We start from the raw sequence: 9,110 nt of genomic DNA, 5'->3' as shown, positions 1-9,110 counted from the left end.
TACTTAGGTAAGGCAAGTAACTAATATTTCTTAAACAATATTGGTCCACCAAGCACTTGTTATTTTTATAAGTTATTAATATTTTCATTTTAAAAATGAAAATTGCAACCTAGTCACTATATAAGTCATATTAAGAGTAAATGTTAAATAAACTAATTATCTTAGAATGAAAAATGTTACATCTTAAAATTTATTTTGATTAAGCTTATATAGAAATTTAGCACCTAAACAGGAGCTTGACTCACATGTTCTGTCACACTCTTTGCTCTTCAATTGCAAACAAAGAAGAAGAGCTAGAGAGTGTTGTTAAGTTAAATGAAGTGTTTGAATTTTTTTTTTTAAAGAAAAAAGATGAAGCAAGATGCGAACCACAGAGACAGTTATTCCAGTTGAGCTGTGAGGGTGTGAATTGTGTGATGACTAGGCATAAAATAGGAAAATGGGACAGCTAGGCAACCAGGCAGTTAAGGATCTAAAAATCAAGGAGTTGAGAAGAAGTACTAGGCAAAAAATAACCTAAAATAACCAACTCGATCTAAAAATCAAGGAGTTGAGAAGAAGCACTAGGCAAAAAATAACCTAAAATAACCAACTCTAAGTGAAGAGAATAAGTGTGAAGGGTGAGGTGTATAAGAGAGAAGGAAATGTGTTGATGGTGTGGATTGTGTGATGTAATTCTGACTTCCTCTTCTCTCTCTAGTTCTGCTACTTTTCTGATTTCGTTACTCTGCCTCCTTTCTCATTCTATCAAATACTACTCTTGTAATTGGTTACTATTCCTCCTAAGTCTTGGAGTTGATTTTACTATTAATATTGAATAAGATGGTAACATATATTTCATTTTAGAGTGCCATTACTGCAAGCTGGAGTGGGTTTGGGATAAGAATGATGAAATTAATTTAAATTAAATAGTACTAAAAGAAAACAAGCTAGGTAATATGAACTTGACACAACCTTGCATTTTAGATTATGCATACTAATATTATGCAATTAATAGTCTCATTAAAATTATTTTTAACTTTCTAATAATTGGAATGATAATACTTAATATTGTCTTAAACTTTTTAAAAAGACATAAACAGGAACAATTTTTAAAAATAAATAGACAAATAAAATGAAACAAATGCAATGATGAGTGATGGATCTATTACTGCACCAAATATTAAATTAGCAGTAGGGTCCATGGGTCATATATAACCTCTGCTGCCATGTTTACCTATAAATGATTATATTAAAAATCATAGCATACAAAAGGGGTACCATACATACTGCATAGTAGTTTGCAAGAGCATGATAAATTCAATAGATAGATTGTCATGAAGGCCAAGTATTCCTCAATCAGCTATTAGCTCAATTAAAATTCCAAGTTCACAAAATATTTCTTTAGTGTTGTTTTATATCAAATATTTATTAACTAGTTTTACATCTATTTTTATTAAATACTTTTAACTTAGTTAATTATTTAATTTATCAACCTTTAACTTTTTCTTAATTAAGTTATCAAATATTTCTCAAATTTCTGTTTAAATTTTATCTTCTAGTTGGACTCAACTTTCTAGAACTTAGTGTCTACCAATGGCTCTAAATGCATCATGTATTTACAAGTCTGCCACTTAAATGTGCTGCTAGTACTATTTAAGCTAGAAAATATAAAGTTTAAGGCTCTCACTGTTACTTAGGACTAGAGTAAGCTTTTCTCTTTATTAGTTTAAGTCACACCTCATGCATTTAAGCCAAAACAACAGTTGTGCCATAGATATGATTCTTTTTTAAATTATGATTATAATTACTATAATTATATAATAAATATAAATTTACACTAAACAAATCATGGAGAAGAAGAAAAACCTTAATTATATGATTAAATTCTAAATTGAGGATTTATATATAGGTACTAAACTAGCTAATTAATGGGTGTGCCTATAAAAAAACTAATTAATGGACGTGCATTACAATAATAAAGTTAGAATACATAAACTTATTAGTATATTCATGAGTTATTTTAAAATATGGATAAAAATCAATACGACAGCAGGAAGTAAAATTTGATTTCTCTACCTTTGACCAGTGCCCTATATATATATATATATATGTATGTATGTATAATCTGAGTAGCAAACCAACCACTTCTTTAACAAACAGTTTGATTTTGGACTTCTGTATTTTTTCTCTCTTCTCTCGTTTTCCTCATCCATTTGAACTCCTATGACAAGCATTTATTAATTAGTTTCATTTTTTAATTTTATATATGATTCTTTTTTTCTAATTTCATGTCCATAGACTTCTAAATTTTCTGAACCTGAAACTTGGGATCCAGTTTTTCACATTATTTGACTTTCATTAATTCTCTTTCCTTCTTTCAACTTTCATCCCTCAAGAAACATGGACTGGCTAAGGCGGTAAATGCTTATAGCAGAAAAATGCAGCATCCATAATGGACCAAATATTAAAGATCTGCATTAAGTATTTTAGAATTCTTATGATTCTTCAAGTTTTATTTGTATGCATGAAAATATGAATTGCATACCAATTGGACTATAATAAGAACAGGTAAAAGGTTTTTTTTTACCTTCTAGTATAAATCAGAAATTCAAAATTCTTATGATTTTTCAAGTTTCATATGTATGCGTGAAAATATGAATTGTATGTGAATAGGACTATAATAAGAACATGTATAAGGGATTTTTCCTTCTAATAAAATAATTTGTAGTATATTTTCCAAGGTTGACACACATAAGATAATCAAAATATATAGCCAAAACACACCAAAAAAAAACATTGAACAGTGCCTATAGCCTGGTATTATTCACCAACAATCAAATATAACCAAGAGCTTAAGTGAGATATTAGGGGCATTGTTGAAGGAAAAGAATTGAGTGCAAAATAAGACACATATATATAATGCCTAACATTTGCAACAGGTTAATCAATGTGCATAAAATAAGATAATTAAGTTCATAACATTTTGAAGCTCAGCCACAATTATTTATGTTGTAGATGGTGCTCTAATCTCAACAATCAAGTAAGTAAACTTCCATTCATTGTCAATGCCTTTGAATTATTCTCTAGTACAATTATTTGGTAACAGAGCCAAAAAAGAATTACACTAATGCTTAAGGTATTCGATAGACCTTGATCTCTCCCTCACTCTCTAAGAGTCCAAATGTTTCCAACTTGATAAGGTCCCACCACCTCCTTTTTGATTCTCAGTACCCTTTTTCTTATTTACAGGCAAATGCCTTATTTCTCTAATTATCCCAGCCCGAGCTAGCTAACAAATAACAAGGTAAATAACAAACCTATTGTAACTGACTATTAACAGGGTTACCTGACACAAAAGAACAATGAAACAATATGCCCAATGAAACGCTCCTACACCTTGCCTCTTTTCTCTTCTTTCTTTTTCATCTTTTTCCCCTCCCTCACAACATTTTCTTGAAGTTTTTTGTTTTGTTATCTTATCCCAAGGATTTATCAAAGTTCAAAATAGTTCTTATAAAATGTGTACGCATTGACAAATAAATTTCAGTAAATGCTGTTAGATTTACCTCCACATGCTCAACACCTTCCTCATCAGTTCATACCCTGTGAGGAATTCTTTGGCGAGCAACTCTATTTCTACTCTCCTGACCATAACTAGTAATTGGAAATCCAATCTTCATCCTTACCTGGTTCAAAGAAAATCCATCCCAAGTGAACACAAAAATAGCAAAACGGTATAAAACCAGCTGTTATTCATTTCCACTTAGAATGAGTAACGAAAATAGGCTTGGCGTAAGCAGATATATAAGTAGCAAAGAAAGGGAAGTATTAAATAAAATAAGATAAACCTTTTTTTGTCTCGACACAATAATGTTATTGATCTAATTGGGGGGGGGGGGGAACAAACCTCTGAAATGATGGAGTACAATGGAAGTAGCTATAGTAACATTCAAGGAAGCAGTGTCACCGCCATATTGCAGGATATAGTCGAAAGAATCGCATATCTCAATTTCCTTAGGAGAAAGGTCAGTACCCTACAGAGAGATAAAATAAAAACCTAGACGAGCAGATAGTGAAAATTGAGATTGACGCAAAAGAGAGGTACCTCGTTGCCGAGTAGGAATGCAGTGCTCTTGTTGAAAGGATGTTGATTGATAGGGAGAGCATCATTTGTGATCTCAATGCCACAAATATCACAGTCTTTGTCTTTGAGGAAGTTGCAAGCGTCTTGGAGGGAGTGGAAGTGTCAAAATCGGAGGTGTGAGGAGGACACATGACTCCCGAAACAGTTGAAATCTCTTTGCCCAACGAGGATGAGTTCTGATACGCCGAACGCGGTGGCACTTTGACCAAGTCAAGGTCGTGGAGCTAGTAACTCGTGAGATCCAGAAGCGTCGATGAAGGATCATCTTCGTCCTCAACTAGAACCACTATTGATTCCTCCTCCTTCATTATTTCGCTATTGCAGCTGCAAATGAGATGGTGGTTAAGCGAAAGGGGAAAGGTCAAGGGTTAGGAAATTGGTCGAGTCAAGGCGGAGGATGAGGGTCTGTATAAATCCATAATTAATTTAGGAAACAATATAACATCGGTTTTTATATCGATACCCAACATCAATTTTATAAAAAAACCAATGTTAACAAATTTGATTTATTTACAATTATGTCACCGCTCTATTTTTAACATCGGTTTTTTATAAAACCGATGTTGAACTGACGATGTTAAAACTTTTTTTCTAGTAGTGCGCCTACCGTGCCGCTTCCGCTTCCGCTGTCTAAGACATCCAAATTTGCTAGGAGATGGGTTCCATTCTCTAAGAAATACAATATTGAGCCTTGGGCACCGGAATGGTACTTCGATCAGAAGATGGACTATTTGAAAAATAAAGTACACCCAACATTTGTCAAGGAAAGGAGAGCAATGAAGGTTTCAACTTTTTCTTTTTAAGTAATTTACTTCTTGTGCTAAAAGATGCAACCATTTAACTCTGCTAATGGTCTTTTTCATTCTGATTGTTACAGAGGGATTATGAAGAATTTAAGGTGAGGATTAACAGTTTGGTGGCAAATCTTATAGAATTTGTTGATTATGTTGATGTCATAATTTCCAATTTCACATTTCTAGACTCTCTTGCTTGGGGCATCCATCTAGTATATTGCAGGTAGTAGCAACTCATATTTGTGTTCACTGAATGATTTCTCAAAGGAAATTGTTCCTTTTTAATCTTTCTTCTTTCCACAATGTAGCAACGTTCAAATCCAAAACATAACTTATCATGCACCAACTGAATTCCCTTACACAAGTGGTATAGTTCCAAGTAAATTTAGTTATCTCTCACCTGATGAGGATACAACACACAAGCTACACACCTTTGAATCATAACCTTTATTTCACAATCAATAAGTGTTTTAATTATAAGACGAGAAAGTATAGTTTACTGTTAATTGGTTTATTAGTCCCTTTAACATACTTCGTGATTTTGTTTCTTCAATGCTTATAGGTGTTTCTAATTTATTTTATATTTTAAACATGCACTTTAGTCACTTAGTGACAGTTTCTTGCATTGCCTTCATTGGAGTTTATTTTGTAAACTGGTTATTTTTTGGGGCATCATGATTCATTAGTCTTTGCAACTTTCAGATTCTTTTCAGTATGTATGCATTGATAACAATAGCATTAGCATTGGTCATGATGCAATTATTCTGAAGGGTGGTTAGGATCAGTATGGCATTGCCTATGGAAAACCAACCTCAAATGTTCACATTAGTAATGTTTACATATAATCATCATTAGGTGCTAGCTTGGCATTTGGAAGTGACATGCCTGGGGGAATATTTGATATTATTGCAGAAAAGCGTCGGATTCTCAACTCTCCTATTGGCATTGAACTAAAGACAACTAGGGGTAGAGGTGGCTATATGAGAGGCATCTTCATTTTTGATGCAGAATTGGAAAATATTAGCTTGGGAATAAGCATGACAGGATACTCCGATTTCCATCCAGATGACAAGTATGACACTAGTTCACTTCCAGTTGTTGGTGACATTACTTTCAAGAATATGATTGGGGAAAATATTAGTGTTGCTAGGAATTTTTCAGGAATAGTTGAATCACCATTCTCAACAATATGTCTTTCAAACATGACTTTTTCTCTCAACTCCGATGCATCTCCTTCATGGTTTTGTTCTAATGTAATTGGTTTCTCTGAGCATGATGGTCTAAATGTTGTGGTAAACTATTTGCAGGATGATGGAAATGTCTCTTTGATTGGATTGTGGGGTCGCTCAATGGGAGTCGTAACTAGGTAGGTTTTCATCATCACCCACTTTTTGCTTTTGGTCATATCACCCTATTTAGTCCCTCTTTTTTTTTATTAATGAACATTATCATACTTGAATAATAGATTGTGTATAACACTATTTTAATCTTGAGAATGAATGATCTGTGATAATATATTCATGTGTGTGATTGAACTAGGAAAATAGTTAGATGTTCTGTATTTGTGTAGAGTTGTAGAAAGTACCCTCTCCCCATTGCGTAAGAAACTCATGTATATGTTTGTTCCCCTCTGATTTGAATGGTTCTCCTTTTTAGGTGCACTCCATATAAGTACTTTGATTATATAGCCATTCAAACATACCATTTTAGCTAATGCATATGTTTTTTTCTGAACAATTAATGATTTTATTACTTGCAACCTCATGTATGGAGCTAAGGATCCTTCCATTGCAGGGATGGTTTTAGACAGTCCCTTTTCTGATTTGGTTGATTTGATGATGGAACTTGTAGATACATATAAAGTTCATCTGCCAAAGTTCACTGTGAGTATATTATATTACTTTTTGGCTGGAAATGAGAATACCTTTTATATAGAAATATTCTATCAAAAATTTGGAATATTTAGTCTCAATATTTTATTGCTCTTTTCATGGAGGTTATTGGAACTATTTTTAGTCTATGCCAGTATGCCTCATTGATATGTGACATGATATAGAGAAGTTTGATTGGAAATGACATATTAATATCATTGAACTTCTCTATCCATCTAGTCTGAAATTTAATAGCTCTTCTTCATGACTTATTATCATGACCAAAAATTGTTTTGTTGAACTGATTTGTATCTTGATGAGAACTGATAAGAAACAATGGAGTATAGCTCCTTACTATTGGGGAAATCCCTCTTAATTACATAGTGTGGATCATAGCTTTTGTGTCTCTATAGTTTACACAATTCTGAATATCCCCCTTATTCTTAATCATAAGTATAGGAATCAAAGTGCTCATTCTCCACTCATCTGGCATCTACTTAGATCTCAAAATCTTGTTAAATAACTTAGTGAGCCAAATGATACCTTTTTCAGTTCTTATTATAAGAATAAATTCTTACACTTGGTGTTATTCTGATTTTGTTTCATTTTTCTCATTGCAGGTGAAGTTTGCAATGTAGTACATGCGAAGAGCGATCCAAAAGAAGACAAAATTTGACATAATGGACCTCAATACCATTAAGGTTTTTTCATCCTTTTATTATTGTTATTTTTTATTTAACTTTTATTTTGTGATAGGATTTTTTTAATGAAAGGAATCAGTACTACTTGCCTGATTGTATAAAATCTGATTGTATAAAATGGTTCATTAGTTAGTTTGATGGAAGAAAAAAAACTGATAAGCTATTACTACTTTGTTTTTCTCATCATTTTTCAATACAAGTTAAAATTTCCATTTGTACCTGAGTTTAGTTAACAAATGTTTTGTTTTTTTAGCTTGAATTTGTAGAAATTATATAAATGCATAATATTTCCTTTTGCTAGCAACAAATGTGAATGTAAGTATACATGATTTTGATGATGCCAAAGAAGAATCAAACAAGGCAGCTTCAAATGATAAGCATTTGCTTCAAGAATAATTCAAGATTGCTTCAACAAACAAAGCCTTGTTTCAAGATTCACTAAAGACCAAGTCTTGCCTTAAAACAAAGTACTTTCAAGACATGCAAGGCTCTGGTAATCGATTACCAGGAAGTGTAATCGATTACCAGAAGATAGGGTTGAGAAATAACTGTTGAAAAAGGTTTTGAATTTGAATTTTTAACATGTAATCGATTACCATATGTCTGTAATCGATTACCAGCAACGGAACTTTGGAAATTCAAATTCAAAAGTCATAACCCTTCAAATTATAACTGTGTAATCGATTACACAAACATTGTAATCGATTACCAGTGGAAAGTTTTCAGAAAATCTGCCAACAGTCACATCTTTTCATTAGATTTGTGAATGGCCATCAAAGGCCTATAAATAGGTGACTTGGACACGAATTTTATAGAGAGTTTTGATTGATTAAAAATGTTTTATCCTCTCAAAAGATTAAGAGAGTTTTGCTTGGCAAAAATGTCTTATCCTTTCAAAAGACAATGAGAGAGATTCCAAAAGAACTTCATTGTCAAATGCTCTCTCAAAAGAAATCCTTGGCTAAACACTTGCAAAATCTATAAGGATTTTTACATGATCTTCATTGTAATATTCTTCTCTTGAAGAGAGAATTCTTCTTCCATTCTTCTTATTCAATGAGATTGGTTAAGAGACTGTAAGTCTCTTGTTCTAAAGCATTTGAACACAAGGGATGGATTGTCCCTGTGTGGTTCAAACTTTGTAAAGGAATTTACAAAGATACTGGAAATCTCAAGTGGGTTGCTTGAGTACTGGACGTAGGCACGGGAAATGGCCAAACCAGTATAAAATTGTGTTTGCATTCTCTCTTCCCTTATCTTATTTATTTTGTGCAATCAATTGTGTCTTGCATGTTTAAAGAATATTGTTAAATTGATTGTTGTTGCTTCTTCTGCATTCTAAGCCTATCCCTCTTAAGATTATTGAGGCCACAAGGTCTAACAACAAATAGCATAAATTTATTAATCTCCAAGTTAATACATAATTTAATCAGTAATTGATAAATATATGGCTGAAAAATTCGGTTTAAATTTATTGTAAATTAAACTGGTTAATTGTTATGATCAATAGGTGGAGAAACTAATGTCAGTTAATAAATGAAAGTGCTAGCTAGTTTCATTCAAATAGTGCAAAGTTTTATATCTATTATTGAAATTTAGTTCTATTAGTTCGTGTTGT

At 32.4% G+C, this 9,110-nt stretch overlaps 1 long non-coding RNA gene across 1 annotated transcript; it reads right to left on the bottom strand.

Annotated features, from left to right (window-relative positions):
* Window positions 1-2,340: 2,340 nt before the first annotated feature.
* On the bottom strand, window positions 2,341-4,548 carry LOC114416896. The gene is made up of 3 exons (XR_003667612.1): window positions 4,088-4,548; window positions 3,890-4,016; window positions 2,341-3,668 (listed from the first exon to the last, which is right to left on the bottom strand). It is a non-coding gene; the product is annotated as an uncharacterized LOC114416896 (long non-coding RNA).
* Between the last annotated feature and the right edge of the window lie 4,562 nt (window positions 4,549-9,110).

Source organism: Glycine soja, chromosome 6 (assembly GCF_004193775.1).
Source record: "Glycine soja cultivar W05 chromosome 6, ASM419377v2, whole genome shotgun sequence".
Taxonomy (NCBI): domain Eukaryota; kingdom Viridiplantae; phylum Streptophyta; class Magnoliopsida; order Fabales; family Fabaceae; genus Glycine; species Glycine soja.
The sequence above is the reverse complement of the archived record's forward strand: the minus strand, read 5'-3'. Positions and strand labels throughout refer to the sequence as shown.